The sequence below is a fragment of the Dermacentor variabilis genome, chromosome 6 (assembly GCF_050947875.1).
Source record: "Dermacentor variabilis isolate Ectoservices chromosome 6, ASM5094787v1, whole genome shotgun sequence".
In the NCBI taxonomy this organism is placed as follows: Eukaryota; Metazoa; Arthropoda; class Arachnida; order Ixodida; family Ixodidae; genus Dermacentor; species Dermacentor variabilis.
The window spans coordinates 54,725,081-54,733,828 of NC_134573.1; the positions used below are offsets into that span (position 1 = coordinate 54,725,081).

At 48.0% G+C, this 8,748-nt stretch overlaps 1 non-coding gene across 1 annotated transcript; it reads left to right on the top strand.

Moving 5' to 3' along the window:
- The first annotated feature begins 1,515 nt into the window (after positions 1-1,515).
- LOC142586438 (U2 spliceosomal RNA) lies at positions 1,516-1,700 on the top strand. Its single transcript, XR_012829219.1, has one exon. It is a non-coding gene; the product is annotated as a U2 spliceosomal RNA (small nuclear RNA).
- Positions 1,701-8,748: the final 7,048 nt, after the last annotated feature.

The following is an 8,748-nucleotide window of genomic DNA, read 5'->3' on the forward strand; positions in this document are numbered from 1 at the left end:
CGGGCGCGCCCCGCCGCGCTAGGTCTACCAGACGCTAGCTCTCGGCCAGCGTGGCCGTGAGCACAAAACATCCAATAAAGTGCAATAAATGGGTGGCCCACCTCAAAATTAGGATCCCGCGAATCCTCTCGTTTTCACGGATCCGATGATTTCAAATTTCCACCATAAATAATTAGAGGACGCTTAAGCTTCGCCTTCAAGAGTGAAACACGACAGCGTTCCCGTCGACCCGCCAAGGGGTGTAAGGCAATGGGCTACGGCGCAGTGATCACTCACGAGGCGCCCCGCATCGGACGCGGTGAGCGTCGAGCAACGCAACGTTCGGCGCGGCAACGAAACATGCGCCTGAGCAAGCGGAACGAACCAAAGAAATCGGTGTCTCGGAGGGGGAAACGATGCACGCCAGCCAAACGTCGTGATCGGCACGGGCAGAGAGATAGACAGATAGTGATCTAAAGAAAGGAAGGACGCTTGATTCTGCAACCCGTGAGGGAGCAAGGCGAAGCGTCGTCAGGGGAGAGGGAGTCCGGGCCGCGACGCCCCTCGATGCACAGCCCCGGGCCGCACACGCCTGGACGCGCCCCGGGCCGCACACGCCTCGACGCGCCCCGGGCCGCACAGCCCCAATGCGCGCGTGGCGCGCCACCTGTCGGGGCAGCGCCGTACATTGAGAGGAGGGGGTCTTTTGTGCTTTCCGCAAGATGGCTCTGCGTGTGCGGAAAGCGCAGAAGAAATGTAGCAGAAACGCACTTCGCTACTCGTGTAACTGCGACTTCTGTAAGTTACATGTTCATAATTACTGATATACACCGCAGTATAACTTTCTACGGCTCGTTTCTAAGGCAACACCGCATTCACTAGAGGCGCTTTTGTACCGCTTTGAAGCATCGAACTCGCGGCTGAGTGGTAGCGTCTCCGTCTTACACTCCGGAGACCCTGGTTCGATTCCCATCCAGCCCATCTTGCAAGTTTTTCATTCATGAAGTCCCTGCGGCATTTATCGCTCACGGCCAACGCCACCGACGCCGACGACACCGGCTTTTCTGCGACACGAGCTCCTTAACGCTGTCGCGTTAAAATGACCAACAGGCCGCGGAAACATTTGAAAAAGACCAAAGCCAAAGTTAACACGTCCGTTGCGTAGCGCATCGCATGCGTCTGTGGCGTAACGATTTTCTAGCAGCCATCGTCAGCTTCCTCGGCCGCCTTTTATTTATAGCACGCTGCAGCACGTGTATCTCGTAGCTCGTTCCACTAGTTGCGAAGGTAGAAGAAACCAGGAGCCATTCCACTTTGTCAAGGTGAATCACCAGCGAAGCTGCTATGCGTATGACACAGAGGTGACACAGAAACAAAAGTACGAACACTTTTACCGCGATTTTTTGGAAACATTCGCGAGGAGCCGGAGGAAACTAGACACGCGTGACGTTTTGACGGACCGCCACCACGGCAGAGTGGAAGGAAAGGAAAGTAGATACACAAGCGCTTGTAACGCCGACAGAGAGTGCGGTGCGAAGTTCCACGTGGTGGACGCGGGTCAAAGCATCGTATCTGTTCTTATCAGCTTAATGTCTGATACCGGCTCTATTTGGGTCCAAGATACTGAACTTCTTTTTTCAAGTTAACGGAGTGTCTCAAGTCTGCTTCACCTCCGCTGCGGGTCGGCCCGCTATTGTTTTAATGGTATCAACCAACAATTTTTGGACACGCAAAAAGAAGTCCACGAATTCGTAGTCATAAACAGCTTCGCTGTTAAAGAAACGAAGAAGAATCAAGAACAGCTTCTGCTCCTGGCATCTGTCCGCTCGGTTCTCAGGATTTTTCGTTCGCTGAGTCACACATTGTAGTAATGGACGTTACCTCGGTCCCTATAACGTGGTGACCCGGACGTGATTGTACGGCGAGCACGATGCCATGGACAAGGCCGCGACAAGACCCATCACCAGAGCAGAGGGCCTCGCCACTGTACAGATTCACCTGCCGTTATTTATGACAATAATTCCTGCAGATTCGATTATTCAGGTGGACCTTCGACCTTCGGCGCACTACCTCGACGCACGCAAGGTTCCTCCACTCCATCGGCACAATCTAGAGAGGTGGTTAGAGAGTTCCAAGACGTTGTGGACGCAGCCCACGACATCACCCCCCTATGACGCCTCGCTCATTACCGCCGTGCCATCGCAAGGAGAGAATTTGACCACAACTGTAAGCGGCTATCATCCATCCTTCGTTGAGAAGTTAATCGGAGGAAGAGGAAGACAACGCTGTTCGATCTGTTGTCACCTCAGCTCTGTAATTTTTCCTTAAGTTTTGCTATTCATTGAGTGAGTTATTTATATCCTTGGAAGACGGCCGCATCCTTAAGGCGGTACTGTCCCTATGGAAAGGGTACGGCTGCTCCGGCGCCGGCATCTTTAAAGGGACAGCGCCATCCGAAGGAAGCCAGCGTGGCGGAGGCGGCCATGGCCTCGAAAGGCGTGGAGCTGCCAATCATCAGGGACGATCAGCAGTCCAGCGCGTCATCATCGATCAGTGGGGACGACTCAACTATCGTCGACCCTGACGAGGAAGTGGCTGTTATGGCGCAAGTGGACAGCGGCGGCTTCAAGGTGGTGAGTCATCGGAAGCAAACAACGGTCGGAATCCCAGTGGTAGTTTTACCAACAGAGAAAGGTGTTTATTTGAGAGAGCGGAACCCTATCAGGCTCTTCGAGGCCATTGAAGTACTGCTGGGATCTGCTCCGATTCACAGTCGCTTCACAACGCAAGGTGCTCTTCATCTAGATATCGCAACGGAAGAGCAAGTTGACATTCTTCTCCGGTGCTCTCAGATTGGTGACATAAGAGTTAAAGTCCGGTTGCCCCACTCCCACATTACTAACACATGTGTTATTAGGGTAGTACCAGTGTGGTATTCGGAAGGCGACCTTCTTGACTACTTGAAACCGCAAGGTGTTTTGCACGTGAAACGTATGTTGCGCCGGGTGGAGACTCAAGAAAAAGAATGGGCAGCGAAGCCTACTAACTCTGTTGTGTTAACGTTCGCTCCCAACACCGAGCGCCCAGAAAAAATTGACCTCGGTTTTACCAAGCATGCAGGCAAAGAATTCGTTGAAACTCCTCCCCGATGCTTTAAGTGCCAACGCTTTGGGCATGTAGCCAAGATTGGCATCAAAGATCAACGTTGCAAACGATGTGGTGGCGCGCACGATTACAAAGCCTGCAAGGCAGATTTTGCTAGCGGTAATTGTGGGGGTGACCATCCAGCGAGTTTCGGTGGCTGCCCCTTCCGTGTAAGCGCCTTACACCGTCGAGTGTCCTTCATTAGTGGTTCCAAACCACAACCTACTGAGAAGCCGATACGGGGAAGTGACAAGTTCCCTGCGTTAGAGTTGGAAGTTCGTGGCGTGGTAACAAGCAGGGTCAGTGAGCGACCTGACCCTACCAAGACGGCAAAATCCTCTGTGGGTGAGCCGGTTGTTCTATCTGCTTCAGCCAAAAGTGTCCAAGTTCCTCAGCGACAGCACCAGTTTCGAGATGTTATTTTCAAAGTATCCGTCAAAATGCACTGATGTTCAAACTACTTTCGTGCTTGAATGCATAAAACAGTGGTTTCCTTAAAAAGTTGCTGGAACACCTATGCATTTCATTGGACACTTTGAAATTTAATATGTTGGAACTGGTGCTGTTCATCAAATTCGTTCCAAGTGGATACGTAGTGCGAACTCAGCGGCTATAATTTCCAGAATAAAATTTCTAGTTAAAGTATTTATTTGAATGGTTATTACCGTAACTATGTTATTTATTAAAAATTATTAAAATTAAAATAATTTAGACTAATGATTAGAATTGTGCTATTTATCATACGTAATCCTTACAAAAATAGGTGCAGCTAAAATACCTTGTACAAACGTCGTGTATATTATGTATACATTATGGGTCAGACAAAAAGCTCTGTTCTTTGTGCCAGAAATCTGCACTAAAAGGAATTTGTCCGCTAAACTAGCCTCAGAAGGCTTCTGACTAGAAGCAGCCATCCGAAACGAAGCGGCAGAACAAGTACGCCATTACTGTGCCCAGAATGCACAATAATGATCTTCTGCCATTTTCATAGGGTTCCATCATCGCTCCCAGCACAGCAAACAATAAACATGCCTTACATACGATAAAAGTCCACGCGCAAGCATCCGACGACAATTTTTAATGTCTCAGTTCGCATAAGCCTATTAGCCCCGAAAACGACCTAGAGGGGTGCTGCGAGTGTTGTTCGCGTGACGTCAGGGCACGGACCCGCGCCTGTCGTCTGCTGCAGTTCGGGCGGTGTCCGGGCGGTGTACGAGCGCCTTGGGCAGCGTTTCTGTTTTTTCGCTCTCGTTCCCTATGTTTGTATGCTTATGACGGGCCTATCAAAGATATATTTTACGACGTCTTCGTTCGTGAAAATGTAATCGTGTAGCTTATTTCCTAGACGACAACATAGTTCTCAAAGGCAACGCTAAAGTGCCTCCAGAGAGAGCTCAGACCAGCTCATTACGGCTTTTTCGGAGTTGGAGCGGTAGCTCACGTGATTAACGAAAGCATAGACGAAGAAGCACACCGTATAAGCATCCAGTTAGGATTCCATACCCACCATGGCGCAACATGCGTGTCACAATAAAACGCTGACTAAATATCACTTCTGCAACATTTATCTTGATTTTAACTCGCTAAAACCCGCTTGCTCACCACGCGTAGGTCACGGTATAATATTGAAGTGTTCTGCAGAAACGCTCGGCAGTATCGCGAGGACTTAACTAACACTGCCGTGAAGATTTTGCCAGCAGCACTTGTGTTTTTAACTGCTTCTCAAAAATTAGGCCGTCCAGCAGCGGTTAAATTTGAGTGGCGGTAATTTGAAGTAAATATGATTGAGGCTTACAGATGTTTGCATCACACGGAAAGGAATGCAGCAATATTTATTTCCTTTCAGTGCGACACGTTCAGCTCACTTGAGCAATTTACTGTTGCACCTATCTTGAAAAACAGGCATGATGAATCTGTTTAGAGACCTGACACAGACTGCTCAGGCCAAATATTTGAGTGAAACAGGCTTTATAGACCGTTTCGCTGCAGCCAGCAAGAAGCTGAAGCCTCGTTCATTAGTAGTGTGGCACATAATGAAGATATCATTGTTCTCCAGTGGACGTAAAAAGTCAAGTGAATTCGTGCGAGGATTGTGGTGTCTTCTTTATGAGGCGGGTATGCGATGTTCTCTTTCATGTACTGACGAAGCTAACAGTTTTCAATTTGTATAAATAAACAACACAGGATCGAGACGTGGTAAAGCAGGATGTGTTTGAATTTACCATTTCAAGGCAGCCTGAGCTGCAGTGCCTTGGGTATGCTATAGGTATTGTAATTGGGGCTCTAAAGGTCTACTTCATGGTTTCAATTCAAAGTTGTAGCGAACTGCTGACTTTCGCAAAAAATGTGTGCCTCGCCATAACGACAGTGGTTGCTTCCGTTGCAGGAGGAGTGTGCCATATCGTCGATAAAATCTAGTGAGGGCCACTATGAAGCATTTCATCGCTTGCAGTTGATTGGTTCTTGATCTTAACCACGAAATGTTCTTTCATGTGATTGCTGTTATGTTATTCGTGAAGTATATACAGACTGAACATGATGCGCCGTCGTGTTAACAGCCAATGCGTTTAAGGGTGCCTGTTTTAGAGAGCGGTGAAAGTAGTACCAAACCTTTTCACCCAAATGCGCCTAACTCTTCCTTTTAGACCTTAATACGATTGCCACATTTGACTAAAACAACTCACCAGAGTAATAGGAATCATTATGAAAGCTTCGCTGGGCGGCGTCCTTGTAACAGGGATTTATAATGTCGAAAACAAATATGAAGGTTTTCTTATATGTTTCTTATATTTCTTTAGAACAGCATCACACATAATTTCACGTGTTGAACTTGCAGACATTCTTTTTCAGCAAAATTTATGGACAGACACTGCGCATATATGCACTGCAAGACTAGTAGACCCCTTCAGCGCTACATAGATTGCGATATCCAAGTCGCAAATTTTCTTGATTAATGTTGTTTTGAAGAAGAAACAGCGGTTCAGGCATGGCGGCATAAATACGAAATATTTTTCCGTAACCACGGCTCGAGCCGCCAATACCCTAAGCATGCACGTAGGGAAGGAGCACGCGTGTCAGCAGAACGAGCCGGAGCGAGCTGCGTCATGGCATTGACGTCACTTGCAATAGAACACCAGTCCTAATTCTCGCCGCTAATGGGCGAAGCTGGCCCGCTACGGAGCGAACGACCAAACTGCGAGGACGAGCGACGACGAAAAGGGTGAGATGTGAGGAGACACGAAGGAGAGGAGGAGCGAGGAGGAATGTCGCTGCCTTTACTTTTAGTCAGGGGGTTTATTGAAATCGCTCCCCTCAAGTCTACCTCATGCGCTACTCAGTCATTCGATGATGTGCACGTCAATAGGCTCAAGGCCTGCTGCACTGCTTCCGAGTCCGGCTTTTAGCTGCACCAGAACGGCGCTTTTAAGGCCTGCAGTGGTGATACGTGCCAGTAGCTACGACGAAGAAGAGGCCAGTGGTGAAAAAACGACGACGATGATTAGTGGCTAGTGCGGGCTGTATTTTTTGGGAAAGTGCAGTGTATTCCCTTGTAAATATGCTTGTATATAGCTCCTCGTCCGTGCCTCTCCAAGTAATAATATGCACAGCAGAATTATTGCGACAGGCCCCCACTAATATGACGCCCACGGCTATGGAGACCAACTTTGCTACCTTGTGCTCAGCTCTACAGTCCACTGGGCTACGTCGGCGGCTCAAAAAAGAAGACGAGCCAAAACATGCGTGAGACGAAATCTCGCATTTCTTCGTGAGCAGAAGCAATATGTATTGGTGGATGTAATGATAATCAGTGGCATAATAGTGGCAGAATCCGGAGCTGTTCGTGGTATTTTTATAACCTTAGCATTTCTTAGGTACTTCACGCACTTTCCGGGGGCTAGATTTCTGTCCATGCATTTTTATAGCTCACTGTTGTCCGCACTTATTCAGTCACTGGGTAGTCTGTAGTTGAATGAGCAGCGCGTCAGGCTGCTGTGCTGAGGGAATAGGGTTTGAAACTAACCACCTCTCTTGGGTCACTGAGTATGTGTCAGTGTGTACATAGGTGCCGCTCTGCAACGAACCTTTTAGCCAACATGAGTTTGTCTCTTTAGATGCGGGACTGGGGTGGCGCCATTCTTGAATGAAACACTTTGACGCCTACTTGGATTATTGGGTATGTCCCACTCGGCCTTTGCTGGTCTTTGAAGAACATCTTTGATACCAACTTTGGTTACTGGTTACGTGCCAGTATGTGTTCGCCACTCTTCAACGAAAGTCTTTCACTTCACCTTCACCAACTAGGTGTGTGCCAGAGGAAATGTACCGCTCTGCTGTGACAAAAAAGGACCATGTAAATGTATCTGATGCTCAGCGATATCGAATCCATTTCACAAGGGTTCCTCAAGAACATCAAACAAATGAATTGGAAGGTTGCGCCACAAGCGTACCATGTATGTGCAGTTTCATTGACCACTTTTCCCCCCATCCCCTTGACGAGCTGCACCTAGAACTTACAGAGCATGTGCCGCTCTTCAATGAACCCCTCGACAACTTGAGTCCCTGAGTGTGCGCCACTGAGTGCGCAAGGAGGGAGGAAAGAATTTTCAGCATTCACAGGTACCAGCGCGCTCGCTTTCTCGTCTTGTAGACCGCGCGCGGAGTTCTCGGCAATGCCACGATTTTGCGTAGCCTGTCTAGAAGAAGCGCGCGAGAGAAGCGCCGCTGCTTCATTACGCCTTTGCCAGCGTTCGCACGCACCGGCGCGCCACGCATTTCGGAGACCACGCTCAGGCTTCGCGTTGTCGGCGCCACATCGCGCCCAGAGTTCTTAGGCAAGTGTGAGAGAGGAGTTCCGCCGGCAGTACACGCATCATGGATAACACGTTTCGATGGTAGCAATACGGTGTGTCGATATACTGATTCAATCCCAATGCATGTCAAGACACGCGTCACTCATGTCATGTCGTCCATGTCAGTTCATACATCCATGTAATTCATATCTTGATATATAGTGAGTTGATGAAACCACTACGACGAAATCACGTCATCCATACTGTTTATGTCATGTCATATATGCCATAACCAATATGCCATGCCACTGATGTGATGGTATGTCATTCATGTTAAGTTTGCATGTAGAACATGCACCCCCTCCTTATGCCTACTCTTGTACGCGTACAGCTAAAGAATCGATCATGGCGGCATCACGACGTAGGAGGCTGGATAGATAGATAGATAGATAGATAGATAGATAGATAGATAGATAGATAGATAGATAGATAGATAGATAGATAGATAGATAGATAGATAGATAGATAGATAGATAGATAAATAGATAGATAGATTCAATGCCCGTGAGGCTTGCAAATGCGTCGCATTAAAGCGTAATATGAAGCTGGATATCGTAAACGATGTGGCATATATTGCGAGAAATCTAGCAGTTTGGTTTAGGGATTTACATGATTCGCCTACCGCATGTGACATTTTACACATAGCGGTATGTGGTGAGCTGTATCCTTATAATGTTCGCAATCCGCATGAACTATTTTTTAAGAATAAAATGGCATTGGGAGGTGGTATTATGTACAGTTTAGTTTTTAAGATTTGCCTTCTATTTACACTAAT